Source organism: Talpa occidentalis, unplaced genomic scaffold, assembly GCF_014898055.3.
Source record: "Talpa occidentalis isolate TD23 unplaced genomic scaffold, MPIMG_talOcc4v2.1 talOcc4.7, whole genome shotgun sequence".
NCBI classification, from domain to species: domain Eukaryota; kingdom Metazoa; phylum Chordata; class Mammalia; order Eulipotyphla; family Talpidae; genus Talpa; species Talpa occidentalis.
The window spans coordinates 4856940-4869101 of record NW_023605083.1 but is presented as its reverse complement, the minus strand read 5'-3'; the positions used below and the strand labels follow the sequence as shown (position 1 = coordinate 4869101).

Genomic DNA, 12162 nt, shown 5'->3' with positions numbered 1-12162 from the left:
CCGCCCGCTGCTCCCCTCAGCAGTGTCCTTCGGTCCCCCTGCCTGCTCTGCTCCCCGCTCTGGCTCTGGTGGATTCTCTCACCCTCCCGCGCTTCTGACTGTACCCAGTGCTTGTATAAATAAATAGATAAATAATTTAAAAAATCTTTAAAAAAAAAAAAAGAAATTGTGAGGACAGCGCGGCTGCAGGCCAGGAGCCGTTTCCAGTAACAGCGCCAGCACACAACTTGTACCCAGAATATCTCGACACCTTCTGCAGATCAGTTTTTCAAAGAAAGACAGAGTATCCAGTTAAAAAATGGACAATGGCCATGAACAGGCACTTCACAAAGGCCAGCAAGAGGCACCAGGGGCTCGTATCACCAGTGACACACGCAGAGGCGCTGTTTCCCACCCAGGAGCAGGAGAGTGGGACGCGGCTTGAGGACACCGAACGATGGTGGCCTCCACATGCCTGGCGGGAGTGTGAACGCAGGTGAACTGCGAGTGTGACTGGGGTATTGTGTGACACTCTCCATCCAGCGACTCCACCCTCAGAGCCAACCCAGCAGAACTGCCTGGATAAATGCTCACCCTAAGGCACAGACCAGAACGTTCACAGCACTATTCCTCACCACCCCCAACAGACAAGAACCGTCACATCCCCTGACGTTAGAAACGACAGACTGGTGTCCCCTGCTATCTGAAAGGTGCGCTCTGTGCCAAATCTCCACCCCCACCCCACCCCACCCCCACCTCCGCTGGCACACAGTTCCAGGTTCTGGCACTGCCACTGGCTGGTGATCGAGCTGTAAGAGGCCAGCAGACAGACAGACCCCGCACTACGTCTTAGCCTGCTGCTTAGGAGCAGGTGAGCTGGGCAAGTGTCTTCACCTCTCTGTGCCTCAGATTCTTTCTAGAGAGTGCTATGTGAAAATAACATGGAATGATGAGGAACGGGCTTAGTATGGTGGCTGGCATGTAGTAACTGCTCAATAAAAGGCAGTCGCTATCATCATCGTCATTACCCCCTTCTCCGACCTCACCTGCCCTGGTCCCCAAACAGAACAAAGTCTGTTTCTGCTCAGCTCCAGGCCCGGGCCCACAGGCCAGGGTCTCCTGCCATGAGCCCCCTATACCAGCTGTACCTCGAGGGTGCCTGGGCCCTGGGCGTGACCCTCCCTGGGCTTCATTCACTTTCAGATCTTGAAGAGCCCAGCAGCTGGTATTGTCTGGGAAACCAGAGCCAGAGGGGGAATCACTGGCAGCGGGGAGAAGTGCCCTGCACCCCTAGGCACCCACAAGTCCCATCTCTCCCAGCAATCATGCAAGGCCTCCAGATTCTGAACCATTTTTCTAGCCTACTTTGTTGGTACCCACTGACCCCAACTCCAGCCTTGGCCATCTGCACAAGGTCACCTTTGGACCTTTGCTTAGTCTGCTCTCTTTCAATGAATCATTCTACTTTGTACTCTAAACACTGCTCCCGCCCCAGGTACACACATCGCCCCAAGTACACACATCACGTCCCTCCTCGAGGGAGCCGCCCTGGGCCACCACAGCCCACACTCTGCACTCTCCTCCACTTAGCTGATGCCTTGTCCCCTCACTGCCTGGCTTCCTCTGCAAAGCCTTCCCTGGGTTCTCTGCACCCCCCAGAACCCCCCAACAACTAGCTCTTTGTGCTGATGCTGCTTTAATTGCCCGGCCTCCTAGCTAGACGGCCTGCCCCCTGAGGACAGGAACCAGGCTGTCGTGTCTGGCACTGCTCTTGGGCTTAGCCCGGCCCCTCACTATTCCCTCCGTAGCTGGTGACTCAGGGGTCAGTGGAAAGCAAAACCAGACAAGGCCTCTGTCCTGATGGAGCACCAGAGGGAGAGGCACGCAAACCCAGGTCAGGAAACTGGGAGCAGCGTTCGGAAGGAAAGGGGCCACTGGGGGCGCTGGGCGCCTGTGCCGGGGGCCTGCCCTGGACGGGGGAGTCAAGGCCAGCTTCCTTGGAAGTGACATTTCAGCAGACACCCCAAGAGGAGTCCCAGTTAACTCTGGGAGGAGGAGGCGAGGGAAAGGCACCCCGAGAGGGAAAAGATGTGCGTGGGCTGCAAGGAGTGGGGGGAATGTCGGCACCCGACTCCATGACTATTTGCTGAACACCCAGTGGGCCCGACACAGCGAGCTTCACCATATGCCTGGGGAAAGGGTGAGTGGAACCTGCGGGCTGAGCCCTTCGTGGAGCCGGGAGGCAGGGAGGCGGCCGCATTCTCCCTGCCCGCTGGGCCCAGAGCAGCGCTAGGCACCAGTGGCCACAGAGGAAGCTTCAGGCATCTGAACAGAGACAGCCAGCGGGGGCTTTGCTCGGCTGCAGGCCTGAGCCCCATCACCCAGACAGCTGTTCCACTCCCAGGGTGGCAGAAACATTACCCTGTCAGCCGCCAAGGTCACCCAAAGCACCCGAGACAAGCTAGGCAGGTGGCACCATCGGCTGGCCTTCCTGTGGCAGTGGTGACTCTACTGCTTGGGGCTGGGGTGAGGCTGGAGGAGTCTTTTCCTCTTGGCACTGAGGCTGAGAGGCCTGAGGGCTGGAGCGCCCTGCCACCTGTGCCCCATCCCGCAGCAGGCCTGGCACCTGCAGAAGGCAGCCATCTCCACCCACCCCACCACCTGGGGCTCTGCATCCCCCTGGCAGGCAGCAACCGTTTGGGATTCTGGAACTGGGGACCGAGGGAGTACTGACTAGGACAGAGCACCAGGTGGGAAGAGCCCTGTCTTCTCCACGCCTTCTCTTGCAGCCTCTCTAGAACGGGCTCCATTGCGAGCACTGACATCCTGGGGGGAGTCGGGGGAGAAGGGAGAACAGCAGCAGCAGCGCAGCCACCACCACACAATGTCCAAGTGGGAGCTTCTAGATAGGACTGAGCTTCTCGTGGAGTTAATGCACACGGTCCCTATGGAACCTCGGGACATTCCCGAGGATCTTGCACTTGTAGCTGCTTCACTGATCATCACCAGACAATGTGTCTAAGACCCTTTCTTCCCAGCCGCCAGCTCTGGAAGGAAGGAGCCCTGGCCTCCTGCATATGCCTGGATTCCTAATGCCTGGCCACGCTGGCACTAACAGAATACACCGAGTTCGTTTCCAGAGCACCACCTGGCAGGGATTGCTGCCTCGTCTTCTCATGGAGACGCTGAGGTCTGCCTGAGATCACACACCTGCGAATCCGTTTCTCACCAAGCACTGTTCTGTCCAGCCAATGGATGGGAGAGAGAGAAACTGAGGTCCAGAAAGAAAATATGGGACCCCACCAGCGTCCGCACCACCAGCCAACATTGATGCCGGGAGCCAAAAGCCCTGAACCTTGGAGCAGCGCCCACCTGCGAAATTTTAACCCAGGAGCTGGGGGAGACCCAAACAAATGCGCTATTGACGGACGCTGGACGGCCTCCAGGAGGAAGCGGATCACAGGCCAGTCCCTGGGGGTGGGAGGCTGCTGTGCGAGGACTCAGGGGTCTCCTGGGGGAAAGGATGATGGGGAGGGTCAGAGGGCACCCCAAGAGCTCCCCTGCCTAAAGAGCCAGCAGTCTAAATCTGCAGGAGGGGTTATGTTAGGCAGATGCGGGAAACAGCATCACTGTCAACACTCGCTGGTGCCACCTGAGGAACAGGAGCCCTGGGCTAGCTGGGTCCTATGCTTGCAATCAAACTTAATGATCACACCTATACTGAGCACAAGAATGTTCCAGAACCCTGCTAAGTACTCAATATGCACTACTCCCACATTCTCTTACAGCCACACAAGCAGAGTCATAATCTGCAACTTGCAGTTGAGGTCGCCGAGGCTGAATCACCAAGCAAGTTGGCATGGACAGAGCACGGGTCTACACGTACTTCTCCACAGGCAGACAGGGCTTCTGGCTTTCCATGCATGTTCTCATCAAGGCCACAAAAGCACTAATAACAAGGGACATAGTACATTTTGGCTCCTACATGGAGAAACTATGGTTTGAAGATGTGCAACGACTTGCCCAAGGTTGCCCAGTCAGCCTGGCTCGGCTGTCATTAAGCCAAAGGCAGGAGCCACTTCTCTAAGCCTCAGCCGCTCTGCTTCCTCGCTACCTGAGGGCACTGAGCTCAGATGCATCACTCTGAGGCCACAGGCCTGGGAGCTTCTAAGGACACAAGGAGGGAACCTGTGTGACCCTAGAATCTCCACCACACAGTGTGCGTGTGCCCGGCTGAGGGTGAAGGAGCCCCTGCTCCAGGGGTCCCCAGGCAACACTCACCAGCCTCAGTGCCCACCAGGGTCCTGACCTGCCACGGTGGTACACCGGGCACTGACTTCATGGGGTTGTTGAGATGACATGGAATAGTGGCAAGAGGGTGGTAACCAATAATTACAGAGAGGCTGCTAAGAATAATGCTTGGAGAGACCCTTCTGCTCATTTCTGAAGCTGGGAAATCAGCTTCAGCGACTGAACCAGACATAGGTCGTTGGTCCCAAAACAGGTGACCCAACTGGGGTCTCTGAATGCACATCTCAGGAGTCAAGAACAGAAAAGATATGGAAGCCCCCTGCTCCCAAGATTTGTCTGCAGGATTCTGGTGGTGCCAATGAGAGCAAAGACTGTTGTTTACCTGGGTGGGGAGACAGAGTGCACTGAATTCACACACAACCTGGCTCTTCATCCTCCCAATCGCTTTCAGAGTTGGTATAGAGTTCGCTGAGATGGGACTTGCCCAAGTTGATGCCTCGGGCCAGCAGCAGAGCCAGGGCTTGAACCAGGTCCCCAGATGGCTTGTCCGAGGTTCTAGACACAATAGCCTGCGCTAACAGGCTGGCTCTCAGCAGCTAAATCCTCTGGCCCAACTGGGCTCAGTTTCCCTGCTCAGCTTATAACCCAGGCTGGATGACACAGTCCAGGCTTGGGGGTGAGGAAGGAGACCAACCACTGTTCCGCTCCCTATAAGGCAGCTGTAAAATCTCAGCCTCTGCTGGACACTTCTAGAATCAACAGTCTCCATGAGCCGATGAGCTACGCACACCCCAACCACACGTCCAGGGCTGACACAGCTTGCCCTTCCTGACAGGTCTCCATGTCATATTTATTTCATTCAAAACTATCATTTCGCCAAAATTGTAGCAGAATGGGGAATTGCTGGGCTCTTTTCAAAAGGCCCCCATCACTCTCCACCGGTGTGAAAAAAGTCACAAGCAAGTTGCCATCCTCCAGTAGGTTAAGCAACCACTATTACCGCCGAGGGCCGGCAGGAAGTTTCCCCCTCATATCCTCCACCGTCCCTCAAAATCCCGTAGCCAGAGCCAGTGACCCCCCCCCGGCTCGTGCCAAAAGAGAGATCTTGAAGAAGACACGCGCACACAGCTCCTCATCGTCACTGTCATCGTCATCCCCCACGCCTGCTCCGCACTGAGCACTGGAGGCGTGCAGACGTGCCCTCAGCACTCCAGTGTGGGGCCCCTCGACACCCCCACTGCACACAGAGGGAAACAGGTGGGAAAAGGGGCCTTGCCCAAGTTCTCCCAACCAGGGAACAGCGGCATGACTTGACTTAACCGCTGTGCTCTACGGCCATCCTTTCTATATTTATTGCATCGATGGTCACTACAGAGAAGGGAAAAGAGTACTTACAACAAGGCCAAGCACAGTGGCTGTTTGTCATCTACAACAATTCTGCAAGAATGCCCCGTTAGCACGTCATGGCCCTGCATCACGTGGACAGCCCCTGAGGTCCCCCCACCATTATCCGGTCTCTGTTCTCCTCTGCCATCCCCACCCACCGTTCCGCCCATAATTCCCTGTGCCCTCTTGCGGTTTCTTAAAAACCATTCTCAGGACCTTTGCACTTGCTGTTGAATGCTCTGCCTCCAGAGCCCCGCGTGGAGGGGGGTTCCCTCGCTCCCTTCAGACTGCTCTGACCACCCTCTACCAAAAGGTGATCCCACTTTCTGGGCCTTTCCATGGCCCTTCCTGCTTTATTTTTCTCCATGTCGCTTATTATCACCCCACATATCATATGCTTATTGTTTGCCAAATGAATGAACAAATGCAGAGAAACAGAGAGTCCTCTTGTCCCTGACACCACCTCCTGCTGTAAATGTGACTCTTTTTGAGGCTGCCTTCAATGTTCATTCTAATCATTCTGAGCCCTGAAGAAAAAAAAAAAAAACATTCTGTGGGAAATACCATGGGGTGATTTTCCCCCTGAGTCAGCCAGGGTCTCCCTTTTAAAGTCCAAAGGTCCTGACCCGCTCAGGTAAAGGGCGGGAATCTTGAGCTCCTTGGGCAAAAGAGCAAGCAGGTCAAGTTCCACCCACGGAGACAGAGGGGCCAGCACAGTCGGTTTCACTTTCACCTCACCTATGGGGCTCCCTTGTCCCTCAGGGTCGCCACCCCGCCCCGTCCCTCTCCCACCTGGCCGTCCCTCTGGGAGTGGATCCAGACTCCACGCCGGCCCTGGGCGCTGAAGCCCTGCGCTGGGGGGACTTAAGCTCCCCCAACAGGTAGGAGGGGCAGCGGCTGCCCCTTCAGCCCCCCAGGGATCCCCCATTTTGAAGGGGCCTCCAGCAGGGGGTCATTTTCTCCCCGCGGGAAGGCGCTGCTTCGGGGCCGGCTCCCCGGCCGGGCGGCGGGCTGAGGCGGGCGCGCGCCCACCGCGGCCGGGGCGACCTGTGGCCGCGGCGCGATGCTGGCGCACCTGGAGGCGCGAGGCGCGGGGCCGGCCGCGGACGCTCGCTGTGGCCCCGCGGCGCGCGGGCGGCGTCTCGGCCCGGGCGGGGGCCGCGGCGGGCCCGGGGCGGCCGCGCGTGGGGCGGGGGGTCTCGCCGGCCGGCCGGGGTCTGCGGGCGGCGGGGGCGGCGGGGCGCGGCGTGGGGTCCCGGGAACCGGCGCCGCGGGCCGCCAGGGGTCGCGCCGGGGGCCCGGGGGCCGTTACCTTCCCTGAGGGCCGCGGGCGGGGCCGAGGCCGCCGGTGCTGGCTCCCGGGCCCGCCCCTCCCCCGATCCAGCTCCTGCGGCTCGGAGCCTGCAGCCGCCGCCGCCTCCGCTGTCAACAAACCCGGGCGCGTCACTTCCGGGGCCGACCCTTAGCAACCGCGGCGGGTCCCCCACACCGGTCCTCGGCGAACGCGCGCGGCGAGTGGAAGGTTCCGGGGCTCCGCGGCCGCCGCCTCCCGCCCCGCCGGGGCCGCCGCCGGGCGCGCAGGTCCGGGCCTCAGGGCGCCGCTGCCGGCCTCCGCGCGGCCTCCGCGCGCCCGCTCAGGTGACTCGGGGTGCAGGGCCCCCCCGGAGCCCAGGTGCAGGCGAAGGGCGGGACTGACGCCGCCACCCCCGAGCCGAAGTCCTCGCGGGCCAGCCCCACGCCGGCGCCCAGGGGGCCGGGCCCTGGCCCGCCCGCCGGCTGCGCCCTCGCGGCCGCCCGCCCCGCCGCCCGCCCCGCCGCCCGGCCGTCGAAGGGGACACTGGGAGGCGCCTGGGCCCCGGCGTTCTCCTCAGGCCAATCGACAGGCCCCAAGGACCCCCCCTAAGCAGCCCCTGCTCCCCGCGTGGTGCCCGACTGGACCCCCCATCTTTTTTTTCTGTTTCTGCAATGGCCTCCGAGGGGACACCTGCGCCTTCCCCTCCTTCCCTGCAGATTTCCGGAGAGCTTGTTCCGACATATGCGTGACCAGAGTCCTCCCCTGCTTACAATCCTTTTTTCTTTTAAATGTATTTATTTAGGCATACAAGAACTGGGGTACAGGTGTGGCGAGGTGAGAGGAGTCACCAGAGGCAGAGTGGGGAGCAGAACAGGCAGATCTACTGAAATACACTGCTGAGGGGAGCAGTGGGTGAGTCAGGAGAGGTCTGCTGCGCCATGTGGGTTTTTCCCTGGCTGGGAATCGAACTCGTGCTGCAGTGGCTGAGGATTGCTTCCGCTTAACCCCTTGCGCCACCAGGGAAGCCCCCTTGCTTACAACCCTCAACAGAGATGACAAGGCTGATCTGCCCCACCTCCCAGCTTTTTGTCTACACCCTCGCCTTACTCGACACCCCCTTCCTTTCTCCATTTGAGATAGCGAAAGCTGTTTGCTTCTTGTCATGACCTCTTTTCCTCCCATAGTCTCCAATAACTCTTCTTGCTCCCACCTACATTTGCGACGCTCCTCCTTCACCCTCTGACCTCAGTGTAGACGCTACTCTCTTGAGGAACTCTTTCTTGGCAAAACCTTCCGGCAATTCTGATAGCTAGATTTGTGGTCTTTGACCATGTGCAATTGTGCTTGTTCAGTTTTTAATCCCTTAAAAAGTTTACTGATTTTAAGTTACCAGAGTAAGACATGTCTGTATAAAGAAAAAAAAAAAAAAACCCACAGAAATATATGACAGAAAAAATGAAGATTCCCATCCCAACCCCAATTTCATTCCCTCACCCAGAGATGACTGCCCTTTGCAGTTGGGTAAGTATCCCCTTCGTTCTTATCCAAAAAATGCAAGTCTCTGTAAGAGCTAAACCTATAAAATTAAAGAACTATAAAATTAAGAAGAAAATATAGGTGTAAGGCTTTGACTTTGGGTTAGACAATGGTTTCTTAGGTATCGTGCCAAAAGCATTAGTAGCAGAACATATAGACAAATTGGATTTCATTCAAATGAAAAACTATTTACTTCAAAGAGGTATATCTAAAATCTGAAAACAGAGTTTCTGGAGAAGATATCCATTGACAGATGGATGAATAAACAAAAAGCAATATATTTATATAACAGAATATTCCTCAGCCTTAAAAAGGAAGGAAATTCTGACTCATGCTACCACATGGATGAACCTGGAGGGCATTATGCTGAATGCTGTAAGTCCATCACAAGAAGAAAAATAATTATTGGACTTATCTGAGATACCTAGAGTAGTCAGATTTCCAGAGACAAGAAAGTGGAACAGTGGCCCCTAGGGGCTTGGGGAAAGGGAAAAATGAGGAGTTGTTGTTTATGGGTGTAAAGTTTCTGTTTTGCAAGATGAAAACAGTTGCAGAGCCTTTATGCACAGCAGTGAGGATACCCTTAACCTTACTGAACTGTACACTTAAAAATGGTGAAGATGTTATGTTTATTTTATCACAATTAAAAATTAAAATAGAATCGAAGTGTCTAGAAAATCTAAAGATTTCTCAAAATTCAATTTCAGTAAGAAAACAAGTAATTCAATAACAATAATAAAAAAGGCCAATAGATTTAAGCAGGTAACTTTCCCAAAGGAGACATGAATGGAAAACATAAAGAACATAATTGGTCATTAAGGAAATGAGCGTGAAAACCACAAGAAATGCATGAATAGAAGTAGAGTGTAGACTAAATACCATAGAAAACATTTTCTTATCAAAGTGGAAGGGAATAATACAAGTAAAAATAGAATAATTCAGTGTTGATGGGACTATATGTTTGTAGTTTATCTGGCATTAGCTCCAACAACAGCTTTGATATCTCGGGACAGGATGGAACATACGCAGGGACTTCCCCTGAATTGTGGCTCAGGAACCCATTCTTAAATGCCTTCTGGTATGTGTGTGTGTGTGTGTGTGTATATATTTTTTAAAGATTTATTTTTATGCATACAAGAACTGGGGTACAGGCCAGAGGTATGGGGGGGGGGTGAGAGGATTCACCAGAGATAGAGCAGGGAGCAGAATAGGCAGAGTGAGTGAAATACACTGCTGAGGGGAGCAGCAGGTGAATCAGGAGAGGTCTGCTGCGCCATGTGGGTAGCTCCCTGGCCGAGGATCAAACTCGTGCTGCAGTGGCTGCAGATAGCTTGATAGGTTGCATTTTAACCCCCTGTGCCACCAGGGAGGCCCCCTTCTGATTTATGTTACAATCTGATTCTTGGTCAACACATTTTGAAAGTGGTTTGGAAGGATTATTTATTAGTAGTATCCCTATTTCTGGACATTGTAAGTGATGAGCCTTTGTAATTTCACTTTTTAATTTATTTTTTGCATAGAAAACTGGGGTGTAGGCCAGAGGTATGGGAGTTGAGAGGACTCACCAGAGACAGAGTGGGGAGCAGAACAGGCAGACTGACTGAAATACACTGCTGAGGGGAACAGCAGGGAGACAGGAGAGGTCTGCTAAGCCATGTGGGTAGCTCCCTGGCTGGGGATCGAACTCAGGTTGCAGTGTTGATAGGGCTGAGACTTAACTAGGGAGGCCCTATAATTTCACTTTAAAGGCATAAAAAGGAAATTTAGGAGTCAAGATGAATTGGTTTTGGAGAACTGCCCTCGCAACCCTTTTGGCCGCATCAGACTTTCCTTCAGCTGGGTCAGCAGCAATCACCATCCTTTTCCTATTTCCCCCCAGCTCAGCGGCCCTCTTCTCATAAGGCTGCTCGTCACCTGAGCAGTGTTTGTCCACATGTCCCCCAGTTTCTTTGCAACCAATGGAGAGGCCAGGGCGTTCTTTGATTTTTGGGCAATACTCAGAACAAAACAAGAAAAATGCCCAAGGTGCCCTCTTGGGTGCTTTGGAATCCTTGAACTGCGTTGTTTCCCCATTAGGAGGCCATACATTTTCACGTCTCTTTCATTACAGGCTTGTCTGCTTTCGCCATGTCTTCAAACTTTCCTTTCTCTTTGCAGACACCATCTTTGCAGACACCTCTCTGAGTGCTTCTTAAAAAACTCTAACCCACAGGGCGCAGCAGACCTCTCCTGTCTCCCCGCTGCTCCCCTCAGCAGTGTATTTCAGTAGATCCACCTGTCCTGCTCCCCACTCCATCTCTGGTGAATCTTCTCAACCCCCCCCCCCCACACACACACACCTCTGGCCTACACCCCAGTTCTTATATGCATAAGTAAATAAAATAAATCTTAAAGAAAACTCCAGAGACTGACCGAAGCATCTGGGTGCTGCTGCTTATGCTCCTCCTGGCAAGTTTGCACACAAAAAAGCATATGGTGACATGTTACCTCTGCTTCTTGGGAGCTCCTTGGCCTGGGTTTAATTATTTTTCCTCAGTGAGGCAGAATCTCCCAGTGCTCACTTGCCTGGTGCTGTCTCTGTGGAGCCCAATGTCCTGTCTGCGTCTGTTCTGCTATTTAAAATTACAGCATCGGCCTCCCCGGCGGTGCAGCGGGTTGAGCGCAGCGCTGTGAAGCTGTCCACAGCCACTGCAGCGCAGGTTTGATCCCGGCCAGCCGGCTAGGATCCCACATGGTGTGGCAGACCTCTCCTGTCGCGCCCGCTGCTCCCATCAGCAGTATATTTCGGTCGTCTGCCTGTTCTGTTCCCCGCTCTGTCTCTGGTGGATCCTCTCACCCTCCCCCGCCTCTGGCCTTACCCCAGCTCTTGTATAAAAATAAACCAATCTTAAAAAATAAAATGAGGGCCTCCCCGGTGGCGCAGCGGTTGAGCGCTGGGTTGCGAAGCTGCCCGGCCTCTGCAGCGCCAGTTCGATCCCCGGCTGCTCCCCGGCCACCGGAGGAGGATCCCACATGGCGCGCAGACCTCTCCTGCTGCCCGCTGCTCCCCTCAGCAGTGTCCTTCGGTCCTTCTGCCTGCTCTGCTCCCCGCTCTGGCTCTGGTGAATTCTCTCACCCTCCCGCGCTTCTGACTGTACCCAGTGCATGTATAAACAAAACAAACAAACAAACAAATAAATAAATAAATAACATGCCTCTATAAAATGAAATAAAATAAAATTACAGCATCACTCCTCTACCCATTTCTCCCTCATCTCTTCTCTGGGACTTATCACCGTCTAACATACCAGTCAGCTTACTTATCTTACCTAACTAAAGTAAGATAAGTCTCCCGCACTGAAACATCAATGCTCCAGGGCAGGAGTTTTTGTCTCATTTGTTCACTGATAAATTCCCAGACTTGGAACATATCTGCTACATCACAGGCACTCAGATGTCTTTTTTTTTTCTTTAAGATTTATTTATTTAGGGCCTCCTGGTGGCGCAAGGAGTTAAGCACTATGAAGCAATCTGCAGCCACTGCAGCATGAGTTCGATCCCCAGCCAGGGAGCTGACCCACATGCACAGACCTCTCCTGTCTCACCCATTATTCCCCTCAGCAATGTATTTTAGTCAACCCACCTGTTCTGCTCCCCACTCTGTCTCTGATGTGTCCTCTCCCCCCTAAACTCTGGCCTGCACCCCAGTTCTTTTATTCATAAATATCTTTAAAGCA

At 54.4% G+C, this 12162-nt stretch overlaps 1 protein-coding gene across 5 annotated transcripts in view; it reads right to left on the bottom strand.

The window, feature by feature from the left end:
* ZER1 (zyg-11 related cell cycle regulator) overlaps positions 1-12162 on the bottom strand; it is a 32065-nt gene that overhangs the window by 16838 nt on the left and 3065 nt on the right. For 2 of the 5 annotated variants that reach the window (XM_037491613.2, XM_037491617.2), the window contains exon 1: positions 6929-7052. The exons of 2 other annotated variants lie outside the window; for them this stretch is intronic. The gene's annotated coding sequence lies outside the window, so the exon portion shown is untranslated. Of the gene's footprint in view, positions 1-6691; positions 6712-6928; positions 7053-12162 lie in introns of those variants that run through there. One more of the 5 variants, XM_037491615.2, reaches the window with a different exon arrangement.